The following is a 23,360-nucleotide window of genomic DNA, read 5'->3' as shown; positions in this document are numbered from 1 at the left end:
GAGATGTGGATGGCTCAAGTCTGGGAAGCCGACCTGAGCTATTTGGTCATCACAACCACCTTTTCCGATGAGTATCATCACCCCCGTTTGACACGGGAGGAAAGCGCAGCTGAGGGGGCGTGGGCAGCTCTGACACTTGGCCACGCAGCCTGTCTGGTGAACCCGAAGCTGCGTCCCCTTGCTCCTCACCCGTCACCCCCGCCCCCGCCCCCATGTAGTTCCCCTGAGTAAAATATAATCGTTTAACTCTGGACCACTGTGATCTCACTCCTCAGGTTTCTTTTCTTCAGGCCAAAAGCTCCAGAAGGCCCCATTCTGAGGCAATGGGGGCTTCTGCATCCTCGCTTTTAAAATCTCTTCAACCACCCAGGTTTGGGGACTCAGGAAGAAAGGGAGCCCTCCACTGATCCTGAGGCCTCCACGGAGTTGGCACTGCCGTAGCTGGCTGTGTCCCAGTTGAGGTGATAAAAATAAAGCATCATAAGCCCACACCCACCCGGGAATGACAGGCTCCTGAGGTGATTCCGGAGCTCCTGAACCCACAGGAGGCCTCCTAGGATTTTAGCCAACTAATAATGACTCATGTTGTTCTCTGGCCTTGCGCGGATTTTAAAGGTTTCATGAATGACACTACACTTTATAAGATTGTTTTTCTAGGGGAAGACAAGGACTTACATTTTACTCTTTAGGTGGATGGAGGAGACAACAAATCTTAAATCATTTGATGAAGCTCATTTAACTTTCTCCTGAGGAAAATGGGAGTGATCTTCGTCGTTGATCTAATGTTTCCTTTTTGCTCTCTTTCTGAGAGGACAACTATTCTTTTACACTCCAATATTTAATTGCTTTTTAAATAAAAATTCTCTTTTTGGCCTTTCCTAGCAGTGAAACAAATTCAAATCCTCGGACGCTCCCAGAAGCAAGTCTAGCCCTGTGGCTAAGAGCTTGAGCTTTGGCGTCAGCAGCCCTGACGCTGACTTCCCAGCTGTGTTATCTTAGGCAAGTTTCCTAACCTCTCTGTGTCACAGGTCCCTCGAGTGTGAAACGGGACCAATGGTGAGTGTTTCCTTCATAGGGTTAATGCGAGAAGTAATGGGCTAATGCATGCAAAACTGTAAACATGGTGCTTGGCACAGAGCAAACACTCAATTGCTATTCTTACTATGTTGAAGCTTCTCTGATGAGCACTGAGGAGGGTCAAAGAGGAAAGAATCTCGGCATGTGAGCGGATTATACTTTTATAGAGAAAAATGAAAAATGAGCATCAGCAAGTATACTACGGATGGATGGTCTCAGAGAAACACAGAGTGTGACGGCAGTACAGAGGGTGGAGAAACGATTTCTGGCTTTGCATCCTAGGGAAGGATGTGTGACCAAGTGCCATTCGCCTGACCCTGAAGATGGCTGGGATGGTGACAGGTAGAAGGGCAAGGGAATGCAAGGCAGAGCGAACAATGCGGTCAAAGGCCCACGGGAAGGGGACAGTCATTGCTGACGCTCAGCCAGTGCACAGCATGCAGTAGGCACGAGGGGAGACCAAGGCAGTGGAAGAGTGGGGTGCACGGGGGTTGGATGGGCAGGAGAAGACAGGAGGTGGTGGGTGAGCGTGTGGCCATGAAAGAAAGCCCAAGATGCAAGGAGGCTGGAGCAGAGGCAACGCCGGGGGTCCTACTCCTGACTTTCTAGTCGTTGAGCCACGGGAACTCTGGATTCAGTTTCTTCATTCAGGAATGGGGGGCACTGGCCCAGGTAAGGGCCAAGATCCTTGCCACATGGACCACTGGGAGATACATGCCTGATGCTCAAGGAATTCACCACTTAGCCGAACGCACAAGGGTTTGTTACCCCTTTCATGTTTTCCTTTCTCCTCTCTTTCTTCTACTCTGGCTCTTCTTTCTCTCTGACTGATCTTCCAGATAGCTCAACATATGTCAGGCTGTCGACATATGGCATATTTTGCAAACAGATAAACAGTGGCACATATGCAACCATATATTCCTGGCATGCAGATGCCCCGGCTTGGCTTCGTCAGCCTCAGCAGAAAGCATTTGGTAAGTCTCTCTCAGAAATTCCAGAATGCGCAGGCCGCCCATGTAGCCTCTGACAAGTGGTTAAAATAAGTTGGTCTGTGTCTTCTTTGGTGCAAAAGCCAGAACACTGTCTCCCCACCCTTTCAACTCAAATGCAATTAATACCAAAGGCTCTGTCCTCTCTCTCAACTATTTGGGATGTTCTGACCAGGAGTCAAACTCCCCATTAAAGATCCTTTTGTTTTTCCATTCAGCAGTGACTCATTATCTCCTCCGCACCAGTGGATCAGCCCTACTAGCCCATGGATAGGCTGTACTCTAAGACCCTCGGGTCTATTTTGTCCGCTTAAAATTAAAAATAAGATTGTGTAGCGGACTCTGTCGATGTCTACGCTGGTCCTCCAACACTAGCCATTTGTCCCTGCATGCCAGCCTGAATCTGTACCTCTCTGTGTGTGGGCTTTCTCTGCCTGTGCGTGCAGTAGGCCCAGGGTGCCCCTGCGCTTGCTCTCTCCCGGCATCCCTCAACCAACGGTTGATGAGAAGGGATGGATAAATGCCCCAGCTCTCTCGCCCTTCAGTGGAATATTTCTGAAGCAGTGAATCCCAGACCTGCCTCTGAGAAATTGGCTTGAGACTGTATCCTACTTGGCTTCCTCGTTTTTCCTCTCTCTTGCCCACCACCAGTGTTTCCGCTCCCATTCTCACGTGGCCAGGCCAGGCCAATTCCGCTTAGCTGCCGGGACAAATTCTGACCAGACCAAGTCACCAGGTTGAATTTGGGCCTAGCATTTCCAAAAGCCTGGTATCTGCTGCTGCTTTTGTTGGTATCTGGTGCATCTGGAGCATTTTAAACCGGTAGAGCAGTAAGTCAATCGGAGAAGGACAGTGTATGTTCTCATTCATTTGGGGAATATGAATAATAGTGAAAGGGAATATAAGGGAAGGGAGAAGAAATGTGTGGGAAATATCAGGAAGGGAGACAGAACATAAAGACTCCTAACTCTGGGAAACGAACTAGGGGTGGTGGAAGGGGAGGAGGGCGGGGGGGGGGGGGAATGGGTGACGGGCACTGAGGGGGACACTTGACGGGATGAGCACTGGGTGTTATTCTGTATGATGGTAAATTGAACACCAATAAAAATTAATTTATTAAAAAAATAAATAAACCAGCAGATAGGGGCAGCCCGGGTGGCTCAGTGGTTTAGCGCCACCTTCACCTCAGGGTGTGATCCTGGAGACCCGGGATCGAGTCCCACGTCAGGCTCCCTGCCTGGAGCCTGCTTCTCTCTCTGCCTGTGTCTCTGCCTCTCTCTCTCTCTGTGTGTCTCTAATAAATAAATAAAATATTTTTAAAAACCCAGCAGATAGCGCCCTGGGCCCTAGTCAGAAGTCCAAGGTTGAGGAGATGCTGTGTTATCATTGATCACCTTTATTTCTAGACTTGAATCACAGACTGTCTTAATTTGGGTACCCTCAGAAGAAGACCCTGACATAAGGATTCAAGTGCAAGCACTTTGTTTCTGGAATAACTCCAGAAACTCTCACTGGAGTGAGATTCTTCCACGGTTTCCACTCCCGTGTGGCTTCTTGCCTCCTCCCCCTTGAGATCAAATTTTGTTCTTTTTCCTTGTAAAGATTAAAACGTACACCAACAATAAGGTAAAGGAAAACAGCGATCAAAGAAGAAAGTGAACCTGACTGGTGGGTTGTTCCAATACTCACTGGAAGCTCAATGTGTACTAGGTCTGAGTTAACATTTAACGACTAAAAACTCAAGAGTCAAAGGTCATTTAACGAAGGTAACTCTAAACAGAAAATTTACAAAGTATCTCTATACTATCGCCCCTTAACAAGCTAATGCAAATTTTTCAGGGAGATCCCAGGGGCAAAATTCGATTTGTTATAAGCTGAATATGGAGAGGAAGAAAACATGAGTTTGAGGCCCAGGACATCTCAACACTTGACCCATTCAGTAAGCTCTCGGCCAGTGCTGTCCAACAGAACTTTCTGTGATGATGGAATGTTCTAGAGCTATGCTGTCCAATACAGTAGCCATTAGCCATGTGTGGCTATTGAGTACCAGTTGCTGCATTCAGTTTGTATTATGGTTATGTAAATAATTCCATTTGTTGCATTATTATATATGTTGTACAATATAGTTTTATCTTGTATTATGATCATAATAATGTCTGTTCCAGTTCCAGCTGTTTCCTCGCCTCAGTGAAGCCCTGGCTCGAGCTCATTTTTCTGTCTTTGCCCCAAGTACTTCCTTCAGGATTGGTTTTCTGTTCTTGCCCTCCAGACCTGCTCATTGTCTACCACCGCCCAGACTCTGGGGGGCTAGTGGTGGGGTTGCCCTCATGAGGGAAGTATAACAGAGTCGTCCATTGCCAATGTAAGCTCCTCTCTTTAGCCTGCTTCTACTGACTCAACCAGGGGGGGGCAGAGACATCAAGGGAAACATGGTGACTTGCCTGAAACCTTATATGGCCTACATGGTGCCTCCTTCCCTTCATATCTAGGCTTGCTTGGAATCTGTGGAGAGACCCAGACAAAGTATGCCTTGTGGGACAGTAGGCACCTGCCGTCATATGTCCACACATATACCTTTAGACCACCTTCACCCACACCTGTCACTGCCCTCACCACACCCAACTGGCACCTGTATCTCTTTGTTGGAAGACAAGCCACAGGCTGCTAGAACCCACTCTGTCCATGCAAGGACATCCAGAAGTGCCTAGGAATCTATGCTGCAATGAGTCTTGATTATCATGGGGGGGGGTGCGGTGCTGTCTAGAAATACTCCAGCTCCCTTTCCCCCGGAGGACTTCTACTATCCCTAGAGCAGGACTGAACCCCAGCCACCCTCCTGGGGACTTGACTTGATACATCGCACTCCTTGGTTCTGGTTCTTCCCTTTTCAGTTGAATTTCCTTGCTGATTTTTCAGAAACCTCATCTCAGAGTCTACTTCCAGCATCCAACCTAAAACAAGTACTTCTTTAGATGAAAAAATAAAATAAAATAAACCCAAACCCTAAAATCACTGAAGCTATTTTTTTGGGGGGGGGGGGGTTATCTCAGTTTTTAAAAAAAGCTTGTTTGGGGGATGGGTGAAACAGGTGATGGGGCTGAAGGAAGGTACTTGTGATGAGCACCAGGTGATGTGTGGAAGTGCTGAGTCCCTAGATTGTACACCTGAAACTAATATTGCACTATCTGGTAACTATCCCGGAATTTAAATAAAAACTAAAAACTAAAAAAAAAAAAAAAAAAAAAAAAAAAAAAAAAAAAAAAGGCTTATTTTTAATGGGGCCAGTAGGTAGAAATGTTTTCCAAATAAACATTTAAAAGTGATTTTGAACCCAGTATTACCTTAAACTCTTAAAAATGTGATCTGTCCAACAGATATATTTGTAAATCTCCTCAGTCCAAACATTTCGGTCAGTAGCTCAGTGACAGACCCTCAAAATATAAAAGGAAAGAGAAGGGCGCTTCGGGGAGTCAACAAATATTTGCTGTGGGCGTATAATGCCAGCTGAAGAGATGACAGTAACGGGGCACCCCAAGCTGCTCTCAATTTTACACAAGTTCCAGAGAAGGAGTCTGTTAATCACACTGCTGCTTTGCCAAACATACTCAGCAACGCGGACTTATTAAAGATGAAATTGGGCTCTTCAAAACCTTTTTGAAAAAATTCACCAAAGGGCTATTTTATGACCTAGTTTCTCTATTAAGTAATAACGTATGGAACGTCTTGTTTTCAGTCCCAGCAGCTGCCAAAACCTGAATGTATCAAATCCAACAGATCACAGCCATCCGGGAGTTCTATTAATAGCAAGATAATTTTCAAATCCACTGTACCGCGTAGCGTTTTGTTTTTTGGTTAGGCATATAATACATTCCATATCACGTCTGGTGAGTTGTGTCTTGAGGTTGCATTTTTAAAAATAAATCAGGCTTGTTTTAAATTAGGGAAACAATAAATCCATCATTGTTTGGTATTTTGGCTTGGGATATTGTGGTACCATGGCTAATATCTAGGTTTGCAGAGCATAAATTAAAACACACTTGCTTCTTTTATGTTCTTGTCCTGTGTTTCTTGGTGTGGATCAGGAATCACAGAAGAATAAGAAATAGCTCTCTGGCAAGGAAGATCCCATGAAGCATATCATCTAATATGGGCTCTGGTATATTTGGGGGCATCTCGAATGAGGAGGAAGACCTGCACAGGGTATGAAAACACAACATTAAAAAAAAAAATTTTTTTTCGCCTGGTTCACACCATTTATCAAATCAATCTCTCTCTCTCTCTCTCTCTCTCTCTCTCTCTCTCTCTCTCTCTCTCAGTTTAAAATCCTTCCCTACCACAGGGTCATAAAGCTACTGTCTCTGGTGGTTAATTCTCTTTGTCAAGTCGGCTAGGCTATCATTGCTCAGTTGTTTGACCAAACACCAGTCTAGATGTTGCTGCGAAGGTATCTTACTAGAGTGATTAGAATTTACATCAGTAGGGATCCCTGGGTGGTGCAGCGGTTCGGCGCCTGCCTTTAGCCCAGGGCGCGATCCTGGAGACCCGGGATCGAATCCCACATCGGGCTCCCGGTGCATGGAGCCTACTTCTCCCTCTGCCTGTGTCTCTGCCTCTCTCTCTCTCTCTCTCTCTCTCTCTCTCTCTCTCTCTCTGTGACTATCACAAATAAATAATAATAAAAAAAATTAAAAAAAAAAAGAATTTACATCAGTAGACTTGGACAAAGCAGACCACCATCCATGGTGGACGTGGGCCTTGCCCAGTCAGTGCAAGGCCTCGAGAGAAAAGACTGAGGTCCCCAGGAGAGGAAGGAATTCTGCTTCCAGACTGCCTTTGGACTCAAGACATCAACCTCTTGCTAGCATTTCCAGCCTCTCAGCCCGCCCTTGCAGATTTAGGACTTTCTAACGCCTGCAATCAGATGAGAAAATGCCTTAAAATCAATCCATCCCTCTCTCTCTCTCTCTCTCTCTCTCTCTCTCTCTCTCTCCCCCTCTTTCCATATGTATATACATTCTTACTGGTTCTGTTTCTTTAGAAAACTCTAATACAGACATCAGATATTCTGCTACATGTTCTTCTATAAGTTAAGTTTGGGATTTCACAACTAACTTTTTAACCCATCTGGAATTGATTTTGTAGATACATTCTTTTTTTAAGATTTTATTTATTTATTTGAGAGAGAGAGAGAGAGAGAGAGAGAATGAGCGAGCATGAGCAGGGGGAGAGGGAGAGGGAAAAGCAGACTCCCCACTGAGCGGGGAGCCCAATGCAGGGCTCGATCCCAGGATCCCGGGATCATGGCCTGAACCAAAGGCAGATGCTTAACCTACTGAGCCACCCAGGTGCCCCTGTAGATATATTCTTAATTTATTATTTCTTCAGTCACTTTCACGTGCTTTGAGAAGAAGAAGAGCTAGTGTCTATTTACCAGTCCTTGTAAGTTTGTGTATCTCTTGAAAAGCATAAACATCTAGCTCTCACTGTAGAAATCGTGATTCAAAAGATCTGAATTGGGGGCAGCCCTGGTGGCCCAGCGGTTTAGCGCCACCTGTGGCCCCGGGGTGTGGTCCTGGAGACCTGGGATCAAGTACCACGTTGGGCTCTCTGTGTGGTGCCTGCTTCTCCCTCTGCCTGAGTCTCTCCCTCTTTCTCTCTCTCTCTATGAATAAATAAAATAAAATCTTAAAACAAAACAAAACAAAAAAAGGTCTGAATTGGGGCCTAAGCGCATATACTTTGTTTCCACAGGCAATTCTGAGCTTCTATATAGAAGAAAATAAAGATGAATATTTTTATATCCTTCTGATAGGGAACATTTAAGAATGCTATTAGAGACAAAACCCATTAAGAAAAAAGTTTGAGATATTTGACCATATCAAATATTTTTAAACTGTATAAAATTATCAGTTCTGAGATAACTGTTGGGCACATTACTGAATCTCTGCTTCTATCTTCCCATATCTAAAATGGGAATCATAATAACTTTATATAGTCACAGCAAATAGTAAAATAGGTAATGCCTACTAAGGGCTTAGTGTAGTGACACACTATAAGGTATCAATACATACTAGTCTTTTTAAAAAAAGATCCTAAGATTCTACTTATTTATTCATGAGAGATACAGAGAGAGAGAGAGAGGCAGAGACATAGGCAGAGGGAGAAGCAGGCTCCCTGTGAGGAGCCCGATGCGGGGCTTGATCCCAGGATCCCAGGATCATGACCTGAGCCAAAGGTAGATGCTCAACCAGTGAGCCACCCAGGTGCCCCACATAATTAGCTTTTTAATGAAAAGAATAATGGCCCCCCCAAATGGGCAGAGGACATAAACAGGCAATTCATCAAAAGCAACAATAACAACCCAATACAAGCGGTGATAAAACATAAAAAAGTGCCCTCACGGTTAGAAAAATGCAAAATAAATGAAACGTCGGGACACCTGCACCCCGATGTTTCTATCAGCAATGGCCACAATAGCCAAACTGTGGAAGGAGCCTCGGTGTCCATCGAAAGATGAATGGATAAAGAAGCTGTGGTCTATGTATACAATGGAATATTCCTCAGCCATTAGAAACGACAAATACCCACCATTTGCTTCAACGTGGATGGACCTGGAGGGTATTATGCTGAGTGAAGTAAGTCAATCGGAGAAGGACAAACAGTGTATGTTCTCATTCATTTGGGGAATATAAATAATAGTGAAAGGGAATATAAAGGAAGGGAAAAGAAATGTTGGGAAATATCAGGAAGGGAGACAGAACATAAAGACTCCTAACTCGGGGTAAGGAACTAGGGGTGGTGGAAGGGGAGGAGGGAGGGTGTTGGAGGGGAATGGGTGACGGGCACTGAGGTGGACACATGACGGGATGAGCACTGGGTGTTTTTCTGTATGTTGGTAAATTGAACACCAATAAAAATTAATTAATTAAAAAATAAAAAAAATGAAAAATAAAAGATGGTATGATTTTTGTCTATCATGGATCAGATTGGCAAAGATTAAAGAGATAAACAACATCTCTGGTTGGAGATGGTGATGGAAAACAGATTGCATACATTTCTCCCTTGCTGAGGTTTACTACACTTGTACAGGTCAATAAGATATCCCAGCTCCTCCACATTTGAGAACCACTCACTACTCCGGCTGCTTGCCCTCTCTCCTGTCACCTAAACCTCCGAATCCACAATAAAAGGGTTACCTTGGGGACTCTGCTCTATGCTGAGGTTACTATCATTCTGTTGCTAAGTATTTTGAATATCAACTCTGGATAGAACCTTTCTGTATTCTTGAAATATGTCAGAGGTTGAATCATGTATACCAAGAAACTAAGTAGAAAAATGTATAAAAGTCTACATATTCAGAAGTTTATTGCAAAATTGGAAACACCCTAAAAGTCCTTTGAGACACTTTGTTTAAATTAGTCATGGTAAATCCATACAATGTAATATTATGCACATCTTAAAATGAGGACATTAGAATGCCCCAGGATCTAATTAATGGAAAAAACCCACAAGGTACAAAACACCGTGTTTAATATCATCACTTTAAAAAAATATATAGAAATCATAAAAAATATTATCACTTTTGTTTGTGTTGTATATTTTTTCATGTAAAAATATATGTATATATATTTACACACACATACACAAATACATTTTTATATATATGCAATTTTTTAAAAGATTGATTTATTTGAGAGAGAGTGTGTGTGCAGGGACGGAGTGAAGTGCTGACAGGGAAAGAGAGTCCCAAGTAGACTCCCTGCTGAGCATGGAGCCCGTGTGGGGCTCGATCACACATCCCTGGGATCATGACCTGAGCCGAAATCAAGAATTGGACACTCAGCTGACTGAGCCACCCCGGTGCCCCTATATATACATAAATTTTGATAGCATTTATCTGTGGCGAATTGCAAAAAAATCACCACAAATTATTCCTATAGCTATCTCTGTATTTTTGCGTTGTGACTTTGGCTCTCCTCAGATCAAAAGATGAAATCTGTCTCTTGACCCCTTAAATCTGTGCTGAGCCATGTAGCTGGTTTGGCCAATGGGACATTTGCAGGTGTGGTCCTAGCAGAGGCAGAAAAATGCTAAGGCTTTGCTTTGCCTCCTGCTGCTGCACTTGGATCCCTGAGACCACCATGCAAAGGAGGTGAGTAGCCTGTTCTCCAGCAAGTGAACAGGCTGCTGGAAAGGTCATGTGGAGGAAAACTGAGGTGTCCTGGTCAATATTCTGCCAACTGCCAGCTGTGAATGAGGTCATGCTCAGCCACCCAGACCCAGCCAAGCGTCCAGAAGACTGCAGAGATACACTGAACCCAATCTGCCAACCACAGAATTATGAAGTAATGATTATTGCTTCCAGCTACTAGGTTCTGGATTGTTCGACATATTATCTCAGGCCAGTAGAATTTGGATACTTAAAAGTTTAAAAGCAATTTTGTATAACTCTGCATTTTCTAAACATTCACAAAGAACATGCATTACATTTAAAATCAGAAAAAAAGTATGCTTTTTCTATTAAAATTTTTAAAATTACTTTAAATACATTTTTTAATTAAAAAAACTGAAAACCTCTACCAGATTTAAGCTCTTTGGCAGAATAATAATATTAATAACTGACAGCTAAATAGCATTGACTATGTACCAGACACTGTGTTTTTACATATATTATCTTACTCTCCACAATAATTCAATTGCAAAGAATACTATAATCATTTCCTTTTTTCCAGCTGAGGAAATGAAGGCCGAGAAAGATTTAATGATTTGTCCATTGTCACACAGCTAGTAAAATGGCAGCTCTGGGGTTGATCCCAAGCAGTCTGTTTCCTGAGTCTATGCCTTTAATGGGCCCATGACAGAGATGAAACTATACATAAATGTAAAATTTAATGGGCCCATGACAGAGACGAAACTATACATAAATACATAAAAAATGTATACATAAAAAAGGTCATTTCTTAAGGATTGGGTACCTGAAGGTTATAGCTGTGAGATATCCAGGATGCTCTCTGGTCTCTCTTGGGTTCCCTAACTTTATAAGACTTCATCAAGTAATACCATTCCGGGGTGGACATGGTGGAGAAGATGTGCTAGGACTCAAATTGTTCCATTTTGGTGCATGTTATCAACTCTCTTACAGAGATCTGTTGAGGGAGGTGGAGGGTGTTAAACTTCTAACTAAAAGCAGGTTTGTCAATTGACAAAGTTCTTATAATTTATGCTTTCCCTCTCCACCAAAGCTGCCAACTAGAGAGAGCTATTTATAAGGTTGTTTATCCCACGTTCTATTGTGCAAGAGGCATTTTTATGCCATACTTCCAGCACAGTTCTGCCCACACTACAAACAATGAGCGCTCAACAAAAGTGTAGATGATGATGATGATGATGCTCAGGCATACCCAGCAAGTTCTCAACAGGGGGTGGTGTGGCTGAGTACTTAAGAGCAGACTTTAGATTCAGACCTGGGTTCAAATCCTGGCGCCATCATTTATAAGCCATTGGTCCTTGGGCAAGTTAGTTAATTTCCTGGTGCCTCTGGTTTTTCCTTTGTCAAATGGAGACCAAGAGGGTGACTGTAAGGATTAAAGGATATGATTCTTGTCAAGAACTTGGCAAGAGCTGCTACTCTCCATCACCATCATCGTATCAACTTAAAAATGAAAAGTCCAGAAAAAAACTATGACTTGATCAAATTCTATGTAGTCCGTAGATTTCAATGTCATCCAAAGCAAAAAGTAGGGCATCTTAACTATGGATGACAAAACTGAGAGCCCAAAATTCTTAGTGACAATCCTTTCTTAGGATCCTGATAGTATAGGGCAGCCCGGGTGGCTCAGTGGTTGAGCGTCTGCCTTCAGCTCAGGGTATGATCCTGGAGACCCGGGATCAAGTCCCACGTCGGGCTCCCTGCATGGGGTCTGCTTCTCCCTCTGCCTGTGTCTCTGCCTCCCTCTGTGTGTGTGTGTGTCTCTCATGAATAAATAAAAATAAAATCTTTAAAAATAAAATATTTTTTAAAAAGGATCCTGATAGTATAAAATTAGCACAAGGTGGTGGCCTTAAGTGGTCAAACAAAATCAGGACTGGTATTCCCATCTGGAGTCACCTGACGATCCTTGCCATTTGCTGAGAGAAATTGCCCCCAAATACTGTTAGGACTTGAAGATGTGAGTCCATTTCCAACTCCACATGGCCACAGCCATAGACCGTCAACGCCTGAAAACAACAGAAAGCAGGCCCGGGACTGCTCTGCCCTTTCATGCCTGCCTCCCACAGCCATTATTACCCAACATGACAGGCTTTTACTTTTCCGACAGACAGAGTTAATATCTCCAGTCTTAGATAATAATTCGAGGCCTGCAACAGTTAAATTGTAAACATGACAGAGTCGTGTTGAGAAAAACCAAGGAACAGATTTTGTTAAATAAAAACAAATGGAATTAAAGGAAAGGTCATAGTTTTTGTATTTCTGTAACAAATGCAATCTAATGATAATCCATATCTGCTAGAATCCCTGGGATTTTTTTTTAGGTTATAATTAAATTTCTCCTTGAATAATCATCTTGCACACTTTCCCTAGGGGAAACTATTTACATTTCATCATATCTTTGAAAATGTAACAGATCTCTATTTTAATCAGCCTTTCTATCCTATTTGGATCATTCCTTGAAAAGACTGATGAACGGGTTTGTTTTTAAAAATAAAATTCAGCAGTGAATTTGACTGGTACCAGAGGTGCCATAAGTCAGCGCAGTTTTAGAGATCGTTTTGATAACCAATGCTATGATGCCAGAGATAACTTTGGCAGATTGATGCAGTAATGGCTCCCAATTTGTTCAATCTCCCCATATCCATACCCTTTTGTAGTCTCCTACTCTGACTCTAGATTTGGCCACGTGATCTGTTTGACCAATAGGATCATAACAAATATGATACAAGCAAAAATCTGAAAACCACTTGCACATTGGGGCCATCCCTCTCTTACTATTCTTATTTTTACTTTTTAAAGATTCATTTATTTATCTATTTGAGAGAGAGAGAGAGAGAGAGAGCATAAGCATGGTAGGAAGGGGCAGAGGGAAAGGGAGAAAGAACCTCAAGCAGACTCCCCACTGAGCGGAGAGCCTGACACAGGGCTCGATCCCAGGACCCTGAGATCGTGACCTGAGCTGAAATCAAGAGTCGGTGGCTTAAATGACTGAGCCACCCAGGTGCTCCTCTTTCTATTCTTAGGACTCTCATTAGAGCTGCCATGTGAACAAGCCCATCCAGGGCTACATGATGGATGATGAGAGAAATCCATGCCTGGGACTAGAGTGGCTGCCTCCAATGTCCCAGCTAACTGCCAGCCAATGTCCTAGCCGGCCCCGCCAGGGGCCTGCGGACACATGAGTGACACCCAGTTAAGACCAGCAGAAGACTCCTCCATCTGAACCCAGCCCGAATTTCCAGATCACAGAATTGTGGCTGTCATGTTAAGCCACTTTTGGGAGTGGTTATACATAAAAGCTAACTGATCTAGTGGACCTCGTGTCTCAGTGGGAGCAGAGTTGTAGCACGGACATTAGGGCAGACGGGGGATCCCGTCATACTGATTTTGCTTATAAACTGACATAAGCTGGGACGCCTGGGTGGCTCAGTGGTTGAGCGTCTGCCTTTGGCCCAGGGCGTGATCTCGGTGTCCGGGATCGAGTCCCGCATCAGGCTCCCTGCGAGGAGCCCGCTTCTCCCTCTGCCTATGTCTCTGCCCCCCGCCCCGTGTCTCTCATGAATAAATAAATAAGATCTTTAAAAAAATAAAAATTAAGAAATATAAATAAACTGACATAAGCATAGAACAAGAAGTAAGCAAATATGGGTTGCTCCATCCACCCACAAACAATGATCAGTGTAATGACTAAGAAAACTGGAACAAACGTGGCAGAAAGTACGGGTATGGATATGGGCCGAACCCTCACTACTCACTATTTGGGATCAATTGAGTAAACACCCAAAATTATGAAACTTTTAAGAACAGTGAGTACCTCCAGTTCAGCACAACTTACAACTTAATTTGCTTGCTACTTTGCACTTTAGGCTTTGCATTAAGCTCCTGAAGCCCTTGGTTGGACCAGATCAGCAGGCTTGTAAAACTGGAACTTGCTAATCTGTTTTTTGCCATCACTTTTCCTAAGTGTATGCTCTGTAAAATGTCCCTTGCGAAAAGGGTTCTGTGGTCACATAAATCAGTGCATACTCTTGATTCCTCTTGAAATGTCACAATGTACCTCGACATACTAAAGACCTGTTCATCCTTCTTTATTCCAGGGCCACAATGTATTTGGCCATGGAATCCTTTCTGCGAGTGACATATTAAGATCTCATGAACCAATGTTTCTCAGAGCATACTCGGAGAAAGCTTTTTCTTCAAGTTTCTGAAAATGAAATACAACACACAAACGGAAAAGTACATGATGCGCAGACATGGAGCATAATGAATTACTGTAGACCAAGCACTCCTGGAACTACCACCCAGCTCAAGAAATAGAACATCGCCAACCTTCCACCAGACTCCTGTGTACTCATGGTCCATTTCAAACTCCTGCCTCCATTTCCCTGACTTTATGGGAATGACTTCCTTGCAGTGTTTTATTGCTTTGCCACCTACGTATGCGTACTTAAATTACACACTTGTTGTGTCTGTTCTGGAAAGCTACAGAAATGGAATTACACAGTATGTATTGGAGGGGCCTAGGGCATAACTATCTTCAACAGGTAATGTCAAAGTCTTTCCCAAATCGAGGGCACCAACTGACACGCCTACTAACAGTGTATGAGAGTTCCAGGTGCTCCACATCCTAGGTCATACTTGGTAATGTCAGATTTTTTTTGTTTTTGTTTTTGTTTTTAATGTCAGATGTTTTAATCGTTGCCAATCAATTCGATGTATAGTGGCGATTTTAATTTGCATCTCTCTGATTAGTAATGCGGTTGAGCACATTTTACTGTTTAGTGGTCATTAGGGTATCTACTTTTGTGAAGCTCGTGTTCAAGCCTTTTGCTCACTTCTCCCCCGAGTTTCTATTTCTTTCTCCATTTATAGGAGTTTTTTAATCTATTCTAGACAAAAGTCCTCTGTTGGATACAGGAGTTACTAATATCTTCTCTTGCTCGATGGCTTGCTTTTTCTCCTTCTTAATGGTGTCTTTTGTTGAACAAAATCTCTTCATTTAAACGCGCGTAATCAAATGTATCCCTTGTTTTCCTTTCATGCTTAGTGCTTGGTGTGTCTCCTTTAATCACACCTGTCTCCGTGTCCAGCAGAGTTCTGGGGAGGTTGACTTTGCATAGTCAAGTCTTTTCTTTAATCATTGGTACTGGCGAAAGCCCAAAACTGCAGGCCCAAGGAGGAAGGGGGAGTGTATGGGAAGGGGGAAGGTAGAAGGCCAGAGGGCCAGGGGAGGAACACTAGGGATTGGCAGGAAGGCAACAGGGGCCCTACAGGTAGTGAGAGGCTAGGACTGACTGTGGACTACAGGTCACATTCACCATCCAGCATCTCATGCAGGTAAAGGAAGTTGGCAGTATCATCAGAAAGAAAGGAGAATCAGCCAAGATTTGTGGGGACAGTAGTGCACCTACCAACGTCTGAGAAGGGAACTGTGCTGAGAATTACCACTTTGGCTAGACCCACTAATACTACATTTACATCCTTAGCTATGATGATCGACAAACTGGAAAAGGATATCAGCACAAAAGCACGGCTGTCAGTGGACCTGGGTCACCCTGCGCCTGATGGACCCTGCTATCAGTGTGGCTCTCTCATCAAGGACATAGAATGAGAGGATGCAGGGGCTCAGGTCTGCGTAGCTGGCAATATGCTTCCCAACTCAAATGAGCAGCCCATTACGACTGGTGTTTGGCAGTCCATCACTGAGTGTGTCAGACAGACTTTTCTGGTCACGTTGGAGTCACCCCGAACCCTGAAGGTCATCCAACTCTCTGGTTCCTTCCTTGCAGGTGGTCAGGAGAGGCAAAATACAGGCAGTAACCGTGGGAGCTTTTCTCACATGGGTCCCCTCTGTGTGCCTCAACCCTGACCCGGGGGGACTCCCTCTAGAGGCCTATACCATTTGAGGACAGCATGCCATTCCACAGCCACCTGGACCAAGATGCCCCCTTGGGCAAAGCAACAGTCTTGTTTTCCTATGTTGCATGGCCACCCTGGATTCAGTGACACTGAATCCACTCTCCAGAGGTGAGAGGCTACTAGGCAAGTTTGGATGCATCTACTAAGACAACTCATGCCCTCCCCATTCCAAGCATTTAAATTGGCTGCATAATGGGGTGTCAGGGTGCCAAAGTCAATAAGACACACCAGATGTCTTGGGTATAGATCAAAATTGCCAACCCAGTGAAGGGATCTACCAATGGGCAGGCTACCACCCTGGGCCTGCTGCCAGCACTAGCCTGGTTCAGTACCTAACTGCCAGGCTCACCTCAGAGATGGGCAGGATGGGAAGTGGCTAAAACAATGCACGTTCATCTGTAATCTTTTTCTGGCTGTTCACTTCTCTTGATCCATCTGGGTAGTTTCTGAACACTCAGCAATTTCGGTTTTTAAATAGTCTGTAAATTTTCAGTTTCTTTACACTTTACCATAAACTTGTGATTTTTAAATTATTTTAATTCCTTTCTCCATTCAGCTGTTAGAGCTTAGTTCCAGATTTAGTTTTATATGCTTCTCTGTGTTTTGTTTTATTTTGGGGTTTTTGGCTCATGAATTTTTTTTTTGTTTGCCATAGTAGAATACAAGAGTAGAATGTTCATACAGTTCAGTTTCATCTAAAATGTCAGAATTTTTAAAATAAATAGTTAAAAAGCGGGCCGGAAAATTTCTTTAACCAGATAAGGTTTTCCACGTGGTTATCTTCACCATTGTTTTGTAATCACATAAAGCCCTTGGATCTTGACACCTTCTTGCTGGGTATCTATTTGTCTTATTCTCCCGTGACAAAAGCTACGAGGACAGGAACCAGGAACGTTACATTGTACTGGTAGAGGCTGCGGCACAACCTGCTGAAAGTCGAAGAGCTGACACTGGTCTGCTGCTGTATGCCACGCGCTGTTGACGACATGCCATAGTCAATTCCCTTAACCATTCTGCAGGGCTATATCGTTATCCCTCCTTTAGAAGTGGGGAAACTGAGGCAAAATAACTTGAGCAAGGTCAGTGGCAAAGGCAGGATCTGAACTCAAGTCTGAATGTCACCCAGAGCTCGTGGCTTTCCAGCTGCAGCTTGTGGCCACCCGGTAAGAGCAGGGGACGCAGGGGACGTGGCAAAGTGGCTCTGGGAAAGGGAATTATAAAGTGCTGCCTTGGCTTCACGAGGTTGGGTAGGAAAAAAATCTTTGCATTCACCTTCCGTCCGGCTGTGGGTTACCCTAGAAGCAGAACCTAGGAGAAGGATTTTTGAGCACTCATCATTTCTCCGGGTGGCGGCTGGAGCCAACAGCAGTGGGGGAAGGCAGCCTGTCAAGGGGACGTGAGGGACGCTGGGGGTCCCTGGGGCTCCGTTCTGCTGGGGAACTCCCAGAGCCCATTGTTGCTGGAGCAACCCCACCCCAGAGTTGCTCCTGCGGAGGGGGAGCAGCTGGGTATTTACCCAGCACCTCGCATCCATCAGCAGAGGAGGACAGCTGTGGAGGGATTAGCCCTCCAGTCCTGGGGGCTGGCCCTGAGCGCGGGCCCAGCAGCTCCGAGAGCCAGAACAATCCCCGCTGGCGTAGGCCGAGCTTCGCAGGTGTTTGCAGTAAAGAGCCCTTGGCTCAGAGGTGGATACCGAGGGGTGGTGGCAGGAAACCAATACTGTCTGCTACACCCTCTACTAATAAAAGCCAACAAAAAAATAGAAATCAACATGAGCTCTGGCAAACGCGAGGAGGCTATCGAAAGGCTTCAAATCCCTCCAAAGGGCTACGCGATGTAATATTCCTGAGACGGTCCCCCGGCACCTCCAAATCGAATTTGCCACACCAAGGAAGTGACGCCCCCCCCCACTACAGTTTAATAATTTAGCTATTATTGCAGAGCGATCCTATTAACAGTCCATTCATTTTCTCCACGGCAGCTCGGTCATTGGAATTCACCCACTGTGTCTTGTGACTATTAGCGATACTCCGGGTAGTATTATTTATGAGTGTGCACAGAAAAAGATCTGACAAAGATTTCACGTGCAACCTGATACGAAAGACAAGATTCCCAAATCTGCATCTGCCGGGGGGGGGGGGGGGGGACGGGCTGGGCTGGGTTTAGTCTCCGACCTCTTCTAGATGGAGTCTGTGCCCCCCTCCCAGGGCGCCCACCCATCCCCAGTCACCGTCTGGGGGGAGGGATGGAGAGTGGTGCTCGGTATTTAGGGATTTTAAATACCCGCTAAATAAAGGGGCTTTCTCATGCAAATTAACCCACTTAATCCCCCTCTGAGACTAGCACTTTCACAACAGCTTTTAAAATAGAAGGAAAATGTCAGAATGGGGAGGAGGGTCGACTAGGAAGCAAGCAGCGATCGAAGTTAACTCCTCGCCTAGAAGGCGGTGATGCTGGCCGGGTTCAGAGACAGCAGACATTCCCAAGGAAAACTCTGCAAAATCGAAAGAATTTCCCGTTTCTGGCTTAGGTCCTCATGCCATGTACAACTAGTGCCCTGCCTTGTCGAAAGGTGCTGCCGTTTAATTCATCTGCTCTGGTACAAGTAGTTTTACACTCAGGAAGAAAAGCAAAATGAAGCTAAGGAGTTGCCCAAACCCTCGCTCCAGAGGGGGATGCTCGTAGCTGGGGAGCCCAGGGGAGGGGGCGGCCGGGGCCTGTGTGGAAAATCTCTGCGCTTTACCTTCAGCTGTGCCCTGAACCGCAAACTGCTCTAAAAATAAAATCTCAAATTAAAAAATACATTTTTTATGACGCTTCCTATTTTTTTGAACCTTTGCATAAAAGTTGTGATGAGATAGGACAGATACCATATCCTCATATTACAGACGTGAAAAGTCAAGCTTCGAGTAGCTCAAGTTCAACTCACAAGCCGAAGAGCCTTCTGATTCTAATTCAGTGTGCCCAGAGCAGGGGTCGGCCTTTTGTGGCCTGAAGTCCTAGAGAAGCTGAGAGAGAAAGCAAAGAGAAGTGTTCCTGTTTTGCACATTTGTCCCTGATACAAACAGGAGTGGACCCTACTTCCTTCTGGCCAACAGAGAGTGTCCCAGTATGAGGGGGTGTGTGTGTGTGTGTGTCTGTGTGTGTTTAGGGGAGTCAGCTTCACGTGATCACTCTCCACACCTCTCCTCCCAGAACTCTTGCACCTTGAGAGACCCTCCGTATTCCCCCCACCCCCCCGACCCCCTCCCACCCCTGCCACTCACCTACCTTTACCGGTTTCCCGAGGGCAGAGCGGCCAGGTGACAAGCATGCCCCCTGCAGAGCTCGTGCAAAGCTCCAGGGTGGAGTAGAGCACGCCCAGTGTGCTAACTTCAGGACCTCTCTGCCAATCCTTTCCCCTTGCCTGAAAACTCTCCTTTCTCACCTCTACCCCTGCTTGACTAATCTTCCTCTTTAGAACCTCAATCTGAAGATCACCTCCCCCAGAAGATGCCTTCTGTGGCCCTCAATAAAAATTAGGTTTCTCCCATTATTCTTTTCCCTGTGTCTTGTTTTTTTCTTCAGAGAGCTTGTGAAAAAGTAGGATTGTTTAGACATTTGTCAATCTGTTTTATCGCTAGAGCTCCTCTCTATAGACCGTAAGGTTCAGGAGAACTGAAGCATCATTCACCAGCGATAACCCAGTATGCAGCACAGGCCCTGACGTGGGGGCGGTAATAAATGTGTGTCGCATAAGTGAATGCATGAATAAATGAATCAAATAAATTAAATGAATGAAACTAGTCACCCCTTTTAACCTCACATAACAGAGTTCTCTACCTCCAACCAGAATATGAATATCAAGATACCAGAGGTATGTAGAGCAAAGGATTGGGGGATCAGGACAGATTTTACAGTTGGTTCTAAGGCCTTGGGCTTATATTCTGAGTAATACGCGAAGGCACTGAAGGGTTTGAGACATCTCTTATTCTGCTCTCTACTTCACCTAGCACTCCGCCCCATCCCTAGTGACTTCTAGAAGGCACTCAATAAATTTGTTGAATAAATGCCCGAGTGCATGCATGCATGCATGAATGAATGAATAAATAAATAAATAAATAAATAAATAAATAAAAATATTATCTCTATTCCTAAAGAACTTAATGAGCATTGTGATAAGATACAACTTGTATTCCTGCAATTGTTAGAGAATTTCAGGAACGGGAGGGGCTAATCACGTTGATACACTTCGAACTGGTTCGCTGTCAGCCTCGTCTCCTCCGTTTCAATTATAAACAGCTTCAGAGCGGTGCCCAAGTGACTCAGATCCCTGGGGGCCTAGCACTGAGCCCAAGGGCACGGGCGCGCCAAAAATACTCTTCCGGTTCTCATGATGCTTCAGCAGGTTGGATTAATTTGTAATGCAGCGCATTTCACACACCAGGCCTCTAGCTAGACCCTGGGTAATCGCTCTTGGGGAGCTACCAAATGTGCTTCTCTCACAGTCTTGCGCAGCCAGGAGACAGCTCCGAAGATTCTGGTCTTTGCCTCGGTTGTCCTGACCCTCCAGGCCTCCCTGGTGACAGGGGTGGGAGCAGTGGTGGTTTGTCTGGAATCCTTGGCTTTTCTGTACAAAGACCAGGGGTGGTGCTCCAGAGCTGTGGGAAGGGCAGTGAGCTTGTTTCTAGGCTCAGCTCACTCACTACCGACGCGTCTGTAGGCCCATCATTTCGTCTTCCTCTGCCTCAGTGGTCCTCACCCATAAGATCAGAGGGCGTACGGTGGATCAGAGAATTCCTAAGATCCTTTCCTGTCCTTCTAGGACTCTGATTCCTGATGTGACATGAGAAAATGATTCCTTAAATGGCCACAATCCATCTTCTAGCTTCCAGAACATTCCTAAGCCATATATTTGCTGTATCTCTGGACCATTTCCAGAGAGTTCAGCTTTTGCTCATCCGAGAGGCTCTCTTATTTCCGAAATGCCAGACCCTGATCAGTTTAGTAACTGGAGCTTATTTTTATTTTTTGGCGTTGGATTTCTGACATCTGGAACAACTTCCTGTCAGATCCCAGAAGGTTCCCTCCCAGAGTGTCTTCAACAGCAGCAAACAATTTACACCCACCCAGGACCCATCATGCCTAAGATGTCTTAGGGCATCTTATTGCAATTAGGAAAAAATGAAAGCAGGAGCTCAGTCTGATGAAAACTGAGGTTGGAAACCAGTATTAAAATAGAAATCATCAACGCAGGCAAAACATAGCTCAGAGTGCCAATTCATGTGAGGGAGCATGTTTGGGAGGGCAAGGAGAGAGTGCCAGTAGTCATGTTTGCAGTCCTGTGGAACGGGACAGATTCGAGAACAACATTCGGCTTCTACTTGTTGGTTAATGTGCCAGAGATCCTGATGCGCTGATAAAACAGGAGAAGCCACTGAAAGGCTCCTGGGACGGTGCCCTTAAACATCATTACCTTATTGGGCTAGGAGCTGACTACTTTAGGTTGCATCTACCCAGATGCAGATCCTAAGAAAAAGATAGAAGCATAGTAGTTTACTTAGGTAGTGATTCCAGAAAGCACCATAGAGGAATGGGGAACGGGGACAGGAAAAGGAAGGAAGCCATAAAGGGAGTATTACTGAGCAGGGTACCCCTGTGGGCGCTGAGGCTCAGGCCTGCTGGGGGCCTCTGGGAAACTGTGTAAAACTTGGCCTAGAGTGTGCCCCGCGGGGGCCATGGAAACTGAGGTGTCTGCCCTCCAACTCCCATCCAGCACTGGGTGAGGGCTGCTCCTAGAGGCATTGCTGGCCTCCCCCCTTGCAGGTTGGGTGTGCTAGAATAATAGGTGCTGAGGGGATGTGAGTGCAGTGCTGACTGCTTCTGCTACATTCACCTTGACCGCGGTTCACATCGCTGGGTAGTCAATTCACGATGCATCAGGCATCGGGGGAATCAGGGTGTCCTTGAGGTGACTGTACCTTACCAATCTTGGCCTATCCCCCTCATTTTCCAGATAAGAAAACCAAGGCTTAGAATAGCACTATCTAATAAAAGTACAATGCAAGCCACACATGTAATTTTTAAAATTTTAGTAGCACATTAGAAAAGTAAAATGAGGGATCCCTGGGTGGCGCAGCGGTTTAGCGCCTGCCTTTGGCCCAGGGCACGATCCTGGAGACCCGGGGATTGAATCCCACTCGGGCTCCCGGTGCATGGAGCCTGCTTCTCCCTCTGCCTATGTCTCTGCCTCTCTCTCTCTGTGTGTGACTATCATAAATAAATTTTAAAAAAATTAAAAAAAGAAAAGTAAAATGAAACAGGTGAAATTGATTTAAGTAGCATATTTTGTTTAATCCAATATATTCAAACAATTGGGTTTTTTTTTTACTCTTTGTTCAGACTGTTGTATTTTTAACATGGAATCAACATAAAAATTATTACTGTGGGGCAGCCCCGGTGGCTCAGCGGTTTAGTGCCGCCTTCAGCCTAGGGCGTGATCCTGGAGACCTGGGATCGAGTCCCACGTCAGGCTCCCTGCATGGAGCCTGCTTCTCCCTCTGCCTGTGTCTCTGCCTCCTCCTGTGTCTCTAATAAATAAATAAATAAAATCTTTAAAAAAAATTATTACTGTGATGTTCTGCATTTTTTGTACTTGGCTTAAATTGTCCACTCCCAGCATACCCCACTCTGACTGGCTACACTCTAAGTGCTCTGTAGCCACTTGTGGCCAGTGCCTACCACACCGGACAGCACAAACTCAGAGCACTTCTATCATCGCACAAATTTCTAATGGACAGTGCCAGTCTGGTTAGTTTGTGTCATTTGCCCCACGTTAGACAGCTTGTGGGTAGTTGAGGTGGTTGCCAAGAAGCCAAAAGAGAACACTAGGGTCCCTGGGTAGGCTGGGACCCTGAGCTTTAAATCTTCCCAAAAATAGGAGGAGGAAAGGAGTTCTTAGGATGCTTCAAGCTGTTTAGTTCCAAGATTAACTTGGCTGGTTGCTCAACCTCCTAGATGGAAGAAGACCCTGAGGTCAAGCTCAGGTAGTCCTCCCGAGGGAAAGGACCTGGTCTCTCTGTTCATTACTGCATCCCCAGCCCAGGGACCTGGCCCACAGGAGGCCCTCAAGAGAGCCCTGCTCAATGTTGATTAGAAGCACTGGGTGGCTGTCATAGGGTCAT

General features: G+C 45.0%; 1 pseudogene; it reads left to right on the top strand.

The window, feature by feature from the left end:
* The first annotated feature begins 1,631 nt into the window (after positions 1 to 1,631).
* On the top strand, positions 1,632 to 16,577 carry LOC121482432 (annotated as a pseudogene).
* The last annotated feature ends 6,783 nt before the right edge of the window (positions 16,578 to 23,360 follow it).

Source organism: Vulpes lagopus, chromosome X (assembly GCF_018345385.1).
Source record: "Vulpes lagopus strain Blue_001 chromosome X, ASM1834538v1, whole genome shotgun sequence".
In the NCBI taxonomy this organism is placed as follows: Eukaryota; Metazoa; Chordata; class Mammalia; order Carnivora; family Canidae; genus Vulpes; species Vulpes lagopus.
This window is presented reverse-complemented; position numbering and strand designations above follow the sequence as displayed.